Genomic DNA, 15,726 nt, shown 5'->3' with positions numbered 1-15,726 from the left:
GTATACATTAATATTAAAGAGTGAAAGCTGGTTCCAAAGCTAGTGGGATTTTCTCGCTTGTTACGTGTTTAGGTGCTAAACACAAATTATCCACAGGTGAGTAGCTGCCTTGACTTAATTTTGTTTGGGGTTCCGATACCTTTACATGAGATTACAAAAAGAACTTTGGTGGCCAAGTGATTGCTCCGGAATATCAGTTGTAACATTGGGGCCGACGTCTGGCAGACGTTATCTGCTTATTACATCTGCCTGATAACACAGATTATTCAAATTTACAAAACATGTACAGATTATTAGGTACAACAGTGGGCCTGAGAGATTTGTACAGATATGGCATCAGGGATCGGTGTAAGTCTCTAAAGTAGTGAGAAGTTAGTTCTGTCAACGAAGTTCATGAAGAAGTAAAAAGTATATTTTAGTGTACGTCTGTTATACTAATGAAACATTTCTTCATTACATTTACTTTCCTCAAGACATCATTACCTTTTTTAAGGCTGTATACAGAGCTCTGTAGTAAATATCACCAACGGATATTTCTGTGACTGCCTTCGATATAGGAATAGCCGGTACGTCATCCATCGGCGCAATTATCTTTTATCATCAGTTTTCGATCGTCATTGACGAAGACCCAACCGACAGATGATACTACTAACATTGGCGTCCTCAGTAGTCTAAAAGAGAGAGAGAAACTACAATCCGGCAGCAGAATTCACTATATTTCTGGGATGTTGCCTATAACAACATAACCACTCACTGTAGCAGACTCCAAACAGATGGTATCATGAATGGTACAAATTGGTTCTCGATGTGTATTAGTTCAATTACATTTTATTGCATGTAAAAAGTGGGTAGCGACTATTGGGTGGTAGAGTTGGGTGGCAACCTGTAATTGTTCCTAGGGCCAGTTCGGTATATTATGCAGTTGTGCTGTATTGAAGTTAGCGACTGACGCGCCATCACGTTGGTGCCTTAAAATTCCCTAGTGCCCGTTTGGGGGGGGGGGGGGGAGGGGATGGAGCAATTATCTTTTGGGCATGTCCTGTACGTTGCCTCTTCTTCTAGACACTGCATAAGAACGTCCTCCAACAGTGGAAAACTCGGTTTCTACCTAGTAACTTGTTTATGTGTATTTGTACCGTTCCCCAAGTTTCGAGGAAATGTAATTCGGTCATATGGCTAGAAACATTTCTGTCATCCTTCCAATAGAATTTAGGCTCAGAACAGAGATCTCAGTATTATTATCATTTGTTTCCTGGGAGTCGTCCGGTACCAACTATGATTCGGTTTGTATTTGTTGTCCCATACTGAGTGTGCTGTTTTTGATAGAAAAATGAGGCTTTAGTTTCAGACCTAAGAGTCCGTACTCTAAGCAGCTCACGTTTATGTAGTTATTTGTGCATCATGGATATAGAATAATGTCTATTGTTTGTTGGAAAATACGTGTTTCGCAGATGAGGAATTCCGATTTGTTATTTTTCTTCGTAGCTATGTCAACCCACCTCCCATAATATTAGCGTCATTTCTACATGTTAAGTTCCTGTGTTTTTGTTTCCGAAGAGAAACATTAGAGAAATAGGCGGTGTGTGTTTTAAATCTGAATACAAGGTTAGTAATTTGTGAAATCGACTTACTTTTATGTATCCTATTCCTGTAACTTGCACCTTGAGTAGATGAACTTTGTGTAATAAATATAATCAGAAATACACTGAAAAGCCAAAATAATATGACCACTGTCCACTGTGATGTTGGATGCCGCTTGGTGTTTTTTCGGGCACGTGACAGTATCTTGGACTGCAAATGGGGAAATTCGTTGAGATAAGCCGTTCTGACAAAGGGAAGGTTCTTATTGCGCGGAGCCAGTGGATAAGCATCTCGAAAACGGGGAAGCTGGTCGAATGTTCACGTGCTACTGTCGTGAGCATCTACGGAGAGAGGTAGAATAACAGTGAGTTCCACTGTCCTTCCGTCTCTTTCTGTAGATGCTCACGACAGCAACACATGAACATTCTACTGCCAGGCACTAGATCGTTGGACGTCCACGAACCTTCACCGAACGTGGGATTCGGAGGCTTGTCTGCTCTGTAAAGTAGGATGGATCGTGATCTGTGCCACCTCTGCAGAAAGAGCACAATGGAAGCACACGTGTTTCGGAGCACACTGTTCATCTTACATTTTCGAACATGGAGGTAAACAGCAGATAACTCCTACGAGTTAACATGTTGACCCTACGACACTGCCAGTTACAACTGCAGTGAGGACGGGACCATCGGGGTTCAACCGTAGATCAGCAGAAATGTGTCGTTTCTTCAAGTGAATCACATTTTTGATACATTATTTATATGGTTCTCAGCACAAACTTCATCGAGGTGAACAGCGGTTCGAAACGTGTAGCGCGCCATGAAACGTGCAGGCTGATGGCAGCAGTATTATGCTATGGGAGATATTCTCCTGAATTTTGATGGTACCTGTGGTAGTAATCTAAGACGCCCTGACAGATGTGAACCATCCGCATCCCGTCATGCTTGATGTCTTCCCCGATGGTGATGCCAACTTTCACCGGTATAATTGTTCTTGTCTCGGAGCCAGAACTGAGCTACAGTCGTTTGAGCAGCATTATAGTAAACTCACGTTGATGTCTCAGCGACCGAATTCGCTTCATGTAAATCCTATGGGACGCATCTGGATCGCTATCGGGAGTCATCACCATGTGCGCAAATGAGCTGTCCGTTGTTTAGGCGAATTACGTGACCTGAGTGTAGACATCTAATGGCACATACCTCCAAGAACCTACTAACTAACTGTGGGCTATCTGAACGTAGAATCAGTGATGTATTTAGTTCCAAAGACGGACAAACAAACTATCAAGCAGGTTGTCATAATGTTTTGGCTCATCACTGAGTGTTAAAGAGTTGTTTCAATGTTATGGTGTTTCCACTGCGTACAGCGATGAAATTATTAATGCGTTCTAGAACATGCATAGCTATTTACTGTGGTGGCGACTGACAAGCGATAACTTTTTCAATTCGGAGCTCAAATCGTTACTAACGCACATTAGTTTAAGGTCACGCTTAAGACATGGCACAGAAACCTCAACTAGAACGGTGTGGGCCAGTGTGCTACAGTGTTGGTGATGTGGACACATCTGTATTCAGTTTCTGGGAAGGGAGTCGTTCGAGACTATGAATGACCCTAGTTACTTCTCTTTTTGCTGCAAACGCCAAGTGGACGAGTGCCAAAATAACCATTCCTCCTCCCCACTGCCTGTGTGCATCTCTCTCTCATTTATTTATCTCTCTCTCTCTCTCTCTCTCTCTCTCAAACACACACACACACACACACACACACACACACACACACACTTACATTTACACACTTAATACAGTTCAGGGCTGCCTTCATCGCCGAATAAACACCTCTTTAGCCTACAATGTGCGTAATTGTCCATGTCTTACCTCTTTCCCTCGAAGAGCACTGCAGCTCACCACTTAATTAAAAACTGGGAACGGAACTCTTTCATAATTATTTCTGTCGCTATTCACTGTGAGATTCAAAGCCCTTTAGTAGCCACTGCCTCCCAAGTAGGGGGGGGGGGGGGTTGGCGCAACAGGGGCGTCACCCCAAGTATCTTTATCCATGATGCCAGCGATGACGTCACCCAACACCAAGGGGAGTGTCACTCCAAAGTAGGTCACCCCAAGTACCATTATCCAAGATGGCGGCCGTGAAGTCACAGACACACCTCCAAGATGATGTCACCCCAAAGTACGTCACCCCCGACCAGGATGTCGCCCCAAAGTAGGTCACCCCAGACAAGGTCATCGCCCCAAACTAGGTCACCCCAGATGATGTCCATGACGTCACTGATGATGCAAGTGCCAACCCCTTGCCACACCTCCCCTGGCAGTTGGGGCAGGGACCTTTAAGCTGATTACTGAATCTATCCGACAGCTCTCAGTGAAAACAAAAACACACGATAACGAGAGTGTAGCCATTGATCACTAGTTCCCTGCACATGCCTGCAACTTTATGCAAAATAGCCTGAATTTTCGCATCCATGTATATGTTCTATCTGTGTACGCCATCCTCTCGGGTTGAGAGGTAGACATACGAACGAATTTGTCCATGGTGTAGCGTAGACTGATGTACTAACGTCTCTTACTGTGCTACATACGAAATAACTCTTGAAAGTTTAGCCTTTACCTACCTTCATTCAGTTTTCTTGTTTTATCAATAATGAATGATTCCAGCAATCTACACATATCTTTACAAAATCATTGAAAGACATTTCCGTTCCAACATGTGCCTGGTAAATGTGTTTTAAATTCAGGTTGTGTTGGTTGAAGGCTATAATGAGGTTTGCGTTGTCCCTAACCAACTGTTTGGGCATTCTGGAATATGTTTCACTTAGATAAAATACATCAGCACCCATATGACGACCGAAACAGAAATATTTTCGAATTTGGTCTCGATTTTCCACAGCAACATCATCAAATATGATGACGGTGTTTGTTTGCTTTTTCAGGTGGAGGGATATCACCGGTTTTCCTGAATGTCGTGTATCTAACACCATCTACACCACGCAACATCTCCTGTAATAGCTGATACTTCGGTTGAAACAGTGTTTTTGAGACAAACATGTTCAAATTGGACCCAATCTACATGTGTTAAGAGAGTCATGAGGACATTAGTCTTCCCACAATTGGATGGACCTACAATAATTGCTCATATATTATCAGGAAGGAGAATTCTGTTCTTTTTCCTCTTCTTTTGCATCTTCACAGGACCAGTCACCGACAACAAAGTCCTTATAGCGAGCGTGCTACACGAAGCCTGCGATGATACTAAGTGTGCCAGGTACAGACAAGTAGTAGACATATATAGAAAAATACACTTGAAAGGATAATAATAATAATAATAGTATGTGTAGCCACTACAGTTCGATCACTTAACCGACTGAACTGCATTGACTACACAGAGAACACAGCTATATATTTTACCCACGAAGAGAAACTTGATCAACGATCATCACAGTAACTCACATAGCATTGAAAAAAAATTATAATTGTAATACTTTGATTATAATGAGAGAGGCATGAAATAAAACACAAACATGGTTTGACATTATACATAAATTATTTATTTAAATATCATAAATGGGTTGCAGTATTTCAGGAGTATCATTACAATCTGTACGTATCTTCTTCTTTGTACCTGTGCAGTATTTACCAAATAAAGCTTTTTGACAAGCAATAGATTCAGCGCATACCTCCCTCATATCAATAGAGGACTCACAGTACTCACTTTTTTCACCCATACATTTAATCTGCTTCTCTTTAGGTTCAGCGTTCATATACAAACAAAAGTGTTGCTTAAGATTGTCAGCATGTATACTATGCACACTTATGGAGTTTACAGCATCATTGAATGCAGAGTCTATACCAGGCAACCATCGGCTCAGTCTGTCCAATGCAAGACGTATGGCAGTGTCGAGATCATATAACTTCATAATTGAGACATTTCTTAGATAAACGCAGTTGTCACTCAATTTCACACACTATTGTAATAGAAGGTGTCACACCAGCAAGGCAAATATCTGGGAGGGAACGATTTGGATAATACTCTGTAGTCGTCTGCCGATTGACGTAGCGCTCTACATGGTATATTTCATCCCAGTCGAACTTGGAAATTGGCACTTCAACACACTTGGATACATTTTCAATCTCCATTCTCACTTGCAAGCCCCAGACATGATGTGCTTCTATAGCAATGTTTACACACTTCGATCCATGGGGAGTTAAACTGTATGTGGAGGTGAAAAGCGTAGGTGCACTCGACACCTTCTTATCCACAGTATCTGCACTCTGTGAGTCCGCTATCACAGGGATGTTCTGCTGGGATGGGTCATATGTTTGCGACCAGTACTGACCTCCATCTTGATGTTTAACACCACCAGCGACAGCATTTGGTGTGCTGGGGGCAGATCGCATGTCCTCACCACATAAGTTGATGAGTGGGATGGACAACAGCTACTCCTTGTCCGGCTCCATCAGGTGGGCTATGTTCAATACCGGATCCCACACGGCTACTACTGGTTCAGACATGCTGGAGGCTGTTTCTGTAGGTCTCGACAAGATGGCAGCGAGGTTGGTACAGGTCCGGATGTGTCAGCAAAGCTAGGCACGTTGGCGCTAGATCCTGTTGAACAAAGATGCGGAAGCTTTAGATATGGACCAAGACGTGAAAACTTCGAATAACAATAGTAATAAGGCTAACCAGAGAGAATTATGTGATATGGGATACTTACTTTTCCGTTTAATACTGTTCTGCATGACTGTTCTGGAGTGCGACTGCTGTTGGCACTTCATGGTTCTTCGTCTTCTTTTTCTTATTCTTCTTCTGCTGAGTGACTGAACAAGACTGAGGCTCTGGAGCTGCTGAGCCTCACCTATATCTCATACGAAGACATCACCAGATACTTCTTTCCTACTGACTGAAGTCGAGCACATGACTGGATTAAGCATTCCTATTGGTTCCAGCCATTTTCATAGGTGTGCTGCATTGTCCTGATGGAACTTGAACTTCCCACCATTTTCCGGGGGAGGGGAGGGGATAGGTTAGTGGAGGTAGCCCAAGTGACCTTCACCCTGTGATTTTCATAGGTTAGTCGAGATAAGTGTGGTGTGATGCATTAGTGTGTTAGAATTTGAAATTCCTGCCATTTTTCTGGGAGGAGGGGGGGCGTGGCATTTTCCTGCCAAAATTCAAACTTCCTGCCAGGGGGGGTGTGGCAGGGGGTGTAGTACTTGTGTCATCAGTGACGTCACTGATGTCATCTGGGGTGACCTATTTTGGGGTGACGTCCTTGTCTGGGGTCACCTACTTTGGGGCGACGTCCTGGTCGGGGGTGACTTTCTTTGGGTCGACGCCATCTTGGGGGTGCGTCTGTGACGTCACGGCCGCCATCTTGGGTAACAGTAGTTGGGGTGACCTACTTTGGGTTGACGCTCTCCTTGGTGTTGGGTAACGTCATCGCCGCCATCTTGGATAACGGTACTTGGAGTTATGCCCCTGTTGCCCCATTACTCTCCCGTACATTAAAAGGTACGCTAAACTGCGGTACATTACCTCTTGAACCGACAAGCGATTATCCTGTCAGTTCACCAATTATGATAGTGAGAAAAATATTTTACTGTTACTTCCACCAGTATTTGTACCCGTTATTCTCATCTCGCTACTAGAGAAGGACTGGCGTTAGAGGGTCGTTCCCACGCACAGCTGAGTCATAATTAATGAGGAGAAGTGTTTATTAGTCGTCTGGACTGTTTTACACGAGTTTACAAACCATTCACATTTGGAGTTTATAGAACGCCTTAACTGCTTTGATCACACGCTCTGCATCACTAACATTACTCCTACGTTGCAGATCAGTAATACTCACTGACATAACTCAGTATTTATAAAAAGTAGTGCACACTAATCCTTAGAGCGAACTACTTGTCCCTCTCATAAATTGTTTGCCCTATAATTCGTTAGTCACGTCCTTAATTAAGGTCAAACTTCAGATCCTCCACACTTTTGTGAATCCTTATAGAGCTTCTTGCTTAATCAGAGATCAACATTGACTACAAAGAGGGATTGTTAAAATGTTCCCTATTAACGCTTTTACTTTTAAATAATATGCGAATTATTCTCGACTTTTATTGAGACGCCTTCTAAGTAACTGCTACTAATTTACCACAAAGTAGTCTTATCTTAATCACTGGAAATATTTGAAATCCTAATTTAGATTAATTTGATTCGCTTTTTTGTTGTGAACTTTTTGCATTCTCATATCAACAACAGATGCTTTCTGCGTTAGTATCCATTTTGATGCTGATATTGTAACTGTCCCTGACAGTCGAGGGTTTTTCCTGTCTTTCGAGAGGTTATAAAATACTACTGGGAACAAACGACATCAATAAAGAAATACGAGAAATCCAAATTCTGCTATACTAGCCTACATATTTTGTAATACAAACCTTCCAAGTTGTTAAGAAATAGAGGGGTTTAAGTAGCTTTATGTAGCTGTAAATCTACCTGTGGTCCATTCTCAGGTGAATATATGAAAATGATGCTGCCCCTGGAAAGGTATTAATGTGAGAAATGTTAATTTGTTATCCGGATCGTTTTTCACGTAAAAATATTCATGTTTGGCTTTGAAGCAGTTAAAGGACAGAAATTGTATTATACTACCAGACTTCCAAGTATTAGGGAGCAGCTTCTACAGTCCTGGCTTTGTATTGCTGGCTCCCTTCTCTAGTGTGTCTCGTGTGATTCGGTAATACTTACCGAGAACGTACAGAGAATGTCAGTTTCGTAAGTGCACTGCCAGAGGTACTGACATACGATCTTCGAAAACGACATTTCACAGCTTCGTGTAAAGGTTTACGAAGAGTGACAAACAATATAATAACGTTCTAGGATACTCCACCAGAGCAAGCATGCATAACTGAATATGTCCTACTTGGAAACGGGTACCCTAATCTTGTTCCATCAGAGTACCTAGAAGGAGAAACTGAAATAAAATCCACTTCTCGCGAATTTATACAACACATTAACTATTTCAGTTTATTTTTTCTATTGTAATTCAGTGATATGTAGTAGCAGTGTATATTAATTTGTTATTAAGCACTGTATCGAGTTGGTCAATGAAACAATTTGTGTTTTCAGGCAGAAAATTAGACACGTTTGTTAAACTGAATAATAGATACATAGCTCCAAGTAATTATAACAAGATTCGTTTTATAAAATAAATGAATTTTTCGTGTTGTAGACGCCCTTCGACATTTGTATAAAAGGCATTTTCAGTTGAATTTTCTGGAATGCTATTCAGTCCGCAAAAATACGCTTTAGATGCATTTAATACAAAAAAGGCGAAGGGCGTTTAGAAGTTGATAACTGCAGCATATAAAAGGCGTTTGTTTTATAAAATAATGTTTGTATGCCTGCTGCAGTATATGGTTAAATGCACAAACCTGTCAACTACCTTACTCTTCCAGAACGAATGTCACTCTACTACGAAGTAACGTTATCAGGAAATGTCCTGGCTGATAAAACTGTGTGCCGGACCGGGAACCTATCACCTAAAAAGGGAGGAAGAGAGGCGGAAGTAGAGTTGTAAGGACAGGCCTGAGTCCTGCCAGGATAACTCAGTCGGTAGAGTAACTGCCCGTGGCTCCGGATTCGTGTCCCGGTTGGGTACATAATTTTAATCTGTCTCTCCCTTTTTTGGCGATAGGTTCCCGATCTGACACACAGTTCAATCTGCCAGGACGTTTCGTAACAGCGCTCACTCCTTAGAAAAGTGGAAGATTCATTCTGAGAGAGTATGGTTGTTAGTAGCTTTGTTAACATAGCAATTATCCGCTGAAGGACACAAATATTTTTCATTATTAACATTACTAAATATACAGGGCGTTTGTTTTGTCTTGAGACAACTATAATTCTGGAAAATAGTGCACGTTCCAGGTGAAAAGTTACTGGTAGTAAAAGGGACATCCGTCTGTGCTACAAGTGGCTTCTTCCTAAGCAGCCCTCTAGCGTGGGTGGGGTGAATTTTGTATTCTCAAATGCGTACACCCATTTTTATTGCATGTTAATATTGTACAGAAAAATATGTACGGTTTACTCAAACCGTTTACCTTTCCTGGTAGATGGCGCTATAACTGGCAAATATCAAGTGTATTTGATTTCACCTTTCATTTACGATGTAAATGTAAACCTTTCTGTTCTACAGGTGGTACTGATGTTCAAACGTTACTTCAGTGCTACAAATTAGATTGTACAGTACAAATAATATGTCTAGCAATTGACATTTCTGCCAAATAAACTACTTGTAGTTTTCACGACGGGGTTGACTGCGCTAAGTCCCCAAACAACAGGAATTCTTAATTTAAGTGAGCGTCCCCGAACCCCGCCATCAAGGTGACTGATGCCGGTGTGTGTTTGCATTCAACCGTGCGCCTGCTTAGCTGGGTGGTTACGTGTTTGCCTTCCATGCAGCGGGCCAGAGTTCGATTCCTGGCTGGGCCGAAGATTTCCTCCACTCGTGGACTGGATGTTGTGTTGTCCTCTTCATCATTTCATCCTCATCACCGGCAGGCAAGTCGCCCAATTGGGCGTCTACTGAAATAAGTCTTGCACTCAGGGGCCGAACTTCCCGGATGGGGCCTCCCGGCCATCAATGCCATACGCTCATTTCATTTCATTTCCATCCAACCACCTTAACTTTCAGGCTGGGCTCTACTCAGTTACCTAAGGAATACAAACCACAACCATAATAACAAGGTAAAGTGGTAAGCGCATTCTTGACAATGGTCATTCGGGCTGTTTTCTTTCTGCTTGAACTAAAAATCTTTCTTCGCCATATTAATTTCCATACCTCTAGCAATCTTCCACTAATCAGTCTCATGGATAAGTGCATGAAGTGATAAGCGCACCTAACATGGATGATCACCGAAATCAGTCGCCTTGATCGTAAGATGCTAATGACTCGCCGATATCAAGCATCCCGATGGCATCAGAAAAACATTACATTCACATAGTTTTTCCTAGATACCGTTAAACCACTCAATGAAAAGACTAACCATATCGCACTGTTCAACCAAGTTTGCAACACTGAATTTCGAGTTCAAATATGTACCATTAGAACAGAAAGCTTAGAGTCAAATAAGTCGGTTCTTCACGTCAAGAACAGGCACCCTTGATAATTGTCTATTACTGCATCATCTCCCATGAATGAGGCAACAGAGTCCATGTAATGTATTCTACGATAGCCACTTCACTAAACAAGGCTTTGTGCGCCTTTCCACTGGGGTTCGCTTGAAAACAATACGGCGGATATCTTTCCCCATTCTAAGACCTCGTCTTCGACGGAACATTAAACAGTATTCGTCTTCTTTTCTTTCTTCATTTTTATACGTTTTGATAACTGTGAAATTCTTTCTTTAAAATGAACCTTATTAAAGCTGTCTACATTAAATGTGCTCTTCGTAGGCTATCTGTTTCTTCTTTTGTATGTGTTACAACGGGAAAACAGCGTGTAAATTAGAAATTTGAGACAACTTCTTCACAATTACAGATTCTTGACAATGATCATTCGGGCTGTTTTCTTTCTGCTTGAACTAAAAATCTTTCTTCACCATATTAATTTCCATACCTCTAGCCTTCTTCCACTAATCAGTCTCATGGATCCGTCCAAATAATCAACTGCACTAACAGCGATTTCTCTTCGTATAAATAAGCATTAACAGTATCTCACAATCATTATATCTACCTATAACGTACGTATAAAAGAATAACAATTTTATGTTCATAAATCATTACTTCAGTACTGAAATTGGAGACACTACAACATCCTTAGGTTCCTAATCGATCAGTTCATTCTGAAATTGGAGATACTACCCAGAGCACAATCTTTCAGTCTACGGTTGTACGTTATGGTCTAGGTGACAGAAGTTAACGAGACAGGTACTAGACTTGATTTCTGTGCGAGTAATGACATGATCTTCGGTAACACTATGTTTCGGCATCACCCAACACTTGGATATCACCTGGTGATGAACATAGAAAGCAGACTGATTTCATCCTAGTGCGAAGATGTTGGTAGACTTCAGTCTTAAACTGTAAAATCTTTCGTGGAGTTGACTGTGGAAGTGACCGCAATCCACTACCCATGAAACTACGGATTGAGCCCAAGTCTACCAAGAAGACTCTGCTACGGAACAGTCGGCCACCTGCTGGCGTATTGTAAGTTCATACAGCAACTGCTCCCGCTTCAGGAAAGTAATGCTCCGGCAACCTATGGCCTTCATGCTCGTAATGACTCCTTAAGACACACAGTCAGTTAGCACTAATAGCAATACACATATAAAAGAATGGAGAATGATGTCAACGTGGGAAGAATAGCTATCCTTCCATAGCTACCCCTTTCCCCATTACTTCTTACCAGAATAACGAAGCTGTGCTACCATTTGAAATGTGCAAATAATGTCCCAAGGAACTGCTAGGAGAACACTCATACTGAAGAACTTGGTCCCTAGTCGTTTAAAGGCATTCGCCGTTTAATTTCAGATAGAAAATTTATTTATCGTAAGCGTTCAGAAAACAACATTTCAAATAAACAGTTAAATCAGTTAAAAGAAGGTTAGTTTAAGCCATCAATTAGTCCAGAATGTACTTCACCAATCTCAAGACTATGTAATATGACTAATTAATAATATCAAAATCAAGGTTCACATGCAGGCTAACGTTCAAAATAAAACTGAATGTTAAACTTTTTTTTTTCTTTTCGCAAAACAAATGAAATTCCTTTACCACGGGGAACCAGAGTCTTAAGCATAACTAGTTGAATAAAAAATTGCACCATTTAATAAAATTAACTGGATCAAAATTACAACTATAATTAACATTTTATTAATAATAATACTTCAGAGAAATAAGAGACAGCACAATATACAATAAAGGGAAGGTTAGGCCCATATAACTGAATAAGAGCACATTATATAATTAAGGGAAGACTGGGCTCGTATAACTATTAATCGTCATAATTACAGACTAGATCCAAGAACATTAATCTGTATAGTAGGGACACGAAATACAAAACAGTGTCAGTTATTACACGAAATATTGAAAGTCCAAGACAATAGCTTAACTTTGCCAATTATCTGCGTGGACTAGTTGCAAAAGGCACAATATACAAAGTCCCTATGGAATGACTACACACAAAAACATGTGTCGCACGATGTCTAGGTGTGCCTTCCGTCTCGCAGATGTGCAGACTGGCCATTGCGGTCATCTCAGCGACCGAAGCGTGGACGATTAACACAAGCGAAGTAGCGCAAAAGCAAGCCAGTACATTTACAACTAGGATGGGAGGCAGATGCAGGATACAAAAACTTATTGGTCGAGATCCAAGAGGAAAAGCTCGCGTTAACTGCATTGAGGGACAGGCCAAATTTTAACTGCAATATGAATATTAACTTTTCTTCAACAAAGCCTTGCACCGGGCCACTACGCTTGGGAATGATACAAATTTAAGCAACCGTCCGAAACAACCGGACCTTACAATTCTGAAACCACAGTAATATGAAGAAGCTTATAAAGCGTATAAAATACAATTAATCTATTGACTAGACGCCACAAGAAATCTACAAAAATTTTGAATATGTAATTTGCAGTAATATATGACCTAGGTTACATATTGACATCACCAGTATGCTACGCGTAAAATTCCACAACATGAAACAAGAAAATTAGACTAAAATATGCTACAATTACCAAAATTCCAGCACTGAGTCCACGGGTAAATAACAAGTCACATAGACCCAGCGGAACAACCGAACAGTGATGTAGTTTAAATTTAACAGGCCACGTGGGCAATGCTAGAATACATCAAGATTTCTATTAATTTTCAATACAAGTAAATGCATGAATTTAAAACCAATCGCTCACATACAAACTTAAACTCTTACGAAGTTACCACGCGCATGCAGCACGCCCAATAGTGCACACTTCCTCGTAAACGATCTTACTGAGGTCGGCGCACTCCCTTAAATGCCGCTTGGCCAGCTCTCCCTCCCTTAGCTTACCTCCCGTCCCCGGAGCGGCACCTAGCACCACGGCGCGGCAGCGAACCAAAGATACGCAAAATACCGATGGATCGAGTCGGAACGAGCCGCCACAGTGCACTGCTCTTCAAGCAGTTTCAGGTTTACAGTCTACGTTCTACGATGAGACGACGCGCCGGAACATCAGTGAACCATATTGGCTCGTTCTATGTTCTTACGAATTTGTGATTCCGTAGTAGAATTGGCCACTGTTTCTATGTTTCGATACAGTGTATCGATACGTGGAACTGTTTCAGTGTTTCGGAACGGCTGTGGTTCACTGTTTCGAAACAGTGGTGTTTCATTCCGCCCCTGTCTCGGATATCCGGACCAGATTCGATCTCGAGCTAGACACAGAAACAGTATCGTTGTTTGCTGGCAGCGGTGGTCTAGCGGTTCTGGCGCTGCAGTCCGGAACCGCGGGACTGCTACGGTCGCAGGTTCGAATCCTGCCTCGGGCATGGGTGTGTGTGATGTCCTCAGGTTAGTCAGGTTTAAGTAGTTCTAAGTTCTAGGGGACTTATGACCTAAGATGTTGAGTCCCATAGTGCTCAGAGCCATTTGAACCATTTTTGTATCGTTGTTTCAAAATAAGGCTGTTTCAGTCCACCTGTGCTTGGAACGGACTGATTGTATCGAAACAGTGATGTTTCATTCCGCTCTGTGTCGGACGAGATTCGGGCTCGGCACAGGTACTGAAACACAACATACCACTTCGTGAAACACTTTCAAGAGTGTCGAAATCGTTTTGACAAGCAATAGCATGAAGTTTAAGATATCCGAAAAAAAAGCTTCGTTTCTAGATTACTGTCCTATTCCGAAATGGCGTAACATTTTCTTTATAAACATTAACCAAACAATAAAACAACGCGTACTATTCACATTCAAAATAATAAATATGTGAAAATCATTCAGTTAAATTACACTTTTTTTTATAACATACGTTTCTCTGTTCATGTACAGTAATCATATTAAGAAACGCAAGTAAGCCTAGAACATTTTGGATAAAAAAAGGCGTAGAGTGACAGTTATTATACACATACATAAATTTAATGTAGGTATAATTGCAAGCAATGTGTTTGACATATCACTGATAGTGTAATGGTGAACGGGAAGGGCTGGGAAGCATGGTGAATTTATAGTTACGGTTCGAAACACCTTGAAAGACAAAATTTTTTCTGTTATATTTTGTTATTTATTCGAATTATTTGTGAGTCTATAGTCACTGTGCCTATTATCCACAATGATTCCCTTTGTGTGCATGGGAATTAGCAGGATGGGTATATTCCCATACTAGCGGAATGTGGGAATCCCAGTACCATATCCGTTGTTTCTGCAGTTCACTCCCACCTCCAGTTCCGTTCGTGGTGGTTCTTCTGTCTTCAGCTATGGCTGTCCTCAGCCAATTGAAAAGTATGAAAGTCACACGACACGAAAGCAGCGCATTTGCTGCATGAAATACGAAACTGCCAAGACGCCTAAGTGATAGTTTCATACTTTCTGCGATATGATTAGCGCTCTCTCACCTCATTTGTGTTTATATGGGCATACCTATACACTAGACATTCAAGATGATAAAATGTCTAGGTTTATTAGATTACAAAACACAAACTGTTTCACTGTTTCGAAAGAGCGTATCGCAACATTACATTGTACTGTTTCAATTGTTTCGAAACAGTTACGTGTTTCAGTTTGCCCATCTCTATTCCGTAGACTTTCCTGGGGTCTTATATGATTATGCTCTTCACGATTATGGTGCCGGATACAATTATCTTTACCACACAATTTTCAGAAACGGCGGCTCCTTTATACCCCGGGTCCCGGCCACTGCACCTGCGTGAGAAGCGAAAGAGCTGCCCCTGAGAAGCGAAGGACTGCAGCGCCGGCGGCGGTAGAAACTGGCAAAAGCACTTGCCTACTGGTGCGATCCGTCTGTATTTAGCCGCCGTGTGGCGCTTCTACCGGTTGTAGTCGGCTCTTTTGTTGTAGTTTCTTGGTGTGGGTTATTGAACACATGGGTCTGTAGATGCTGCTAGGGATACCTCAGACCAGACATTTCAAGTAACTTCCATAGTATGAA

This window comes from Schistocerca cancellata, chromosome 2 (genome assembly GCF_023864275.1).
Source record: "Schistocerca cancellata isolate TAMUIC-IGC-003103 chromosome 2, iqSchCanc2.1, whole genome shotgun sequence".
Lineage (NCBI taxonomy): Eukaryota > Metazoa > Arthropoda > Insecta > Orthoptera > Acrididae > Schistocerca > Schistocerca cancellata.
The sequence above is the reverse complement of the archived record's forward strand: the minus strand, read 5'-3'. Positions refer to the sequence as shown.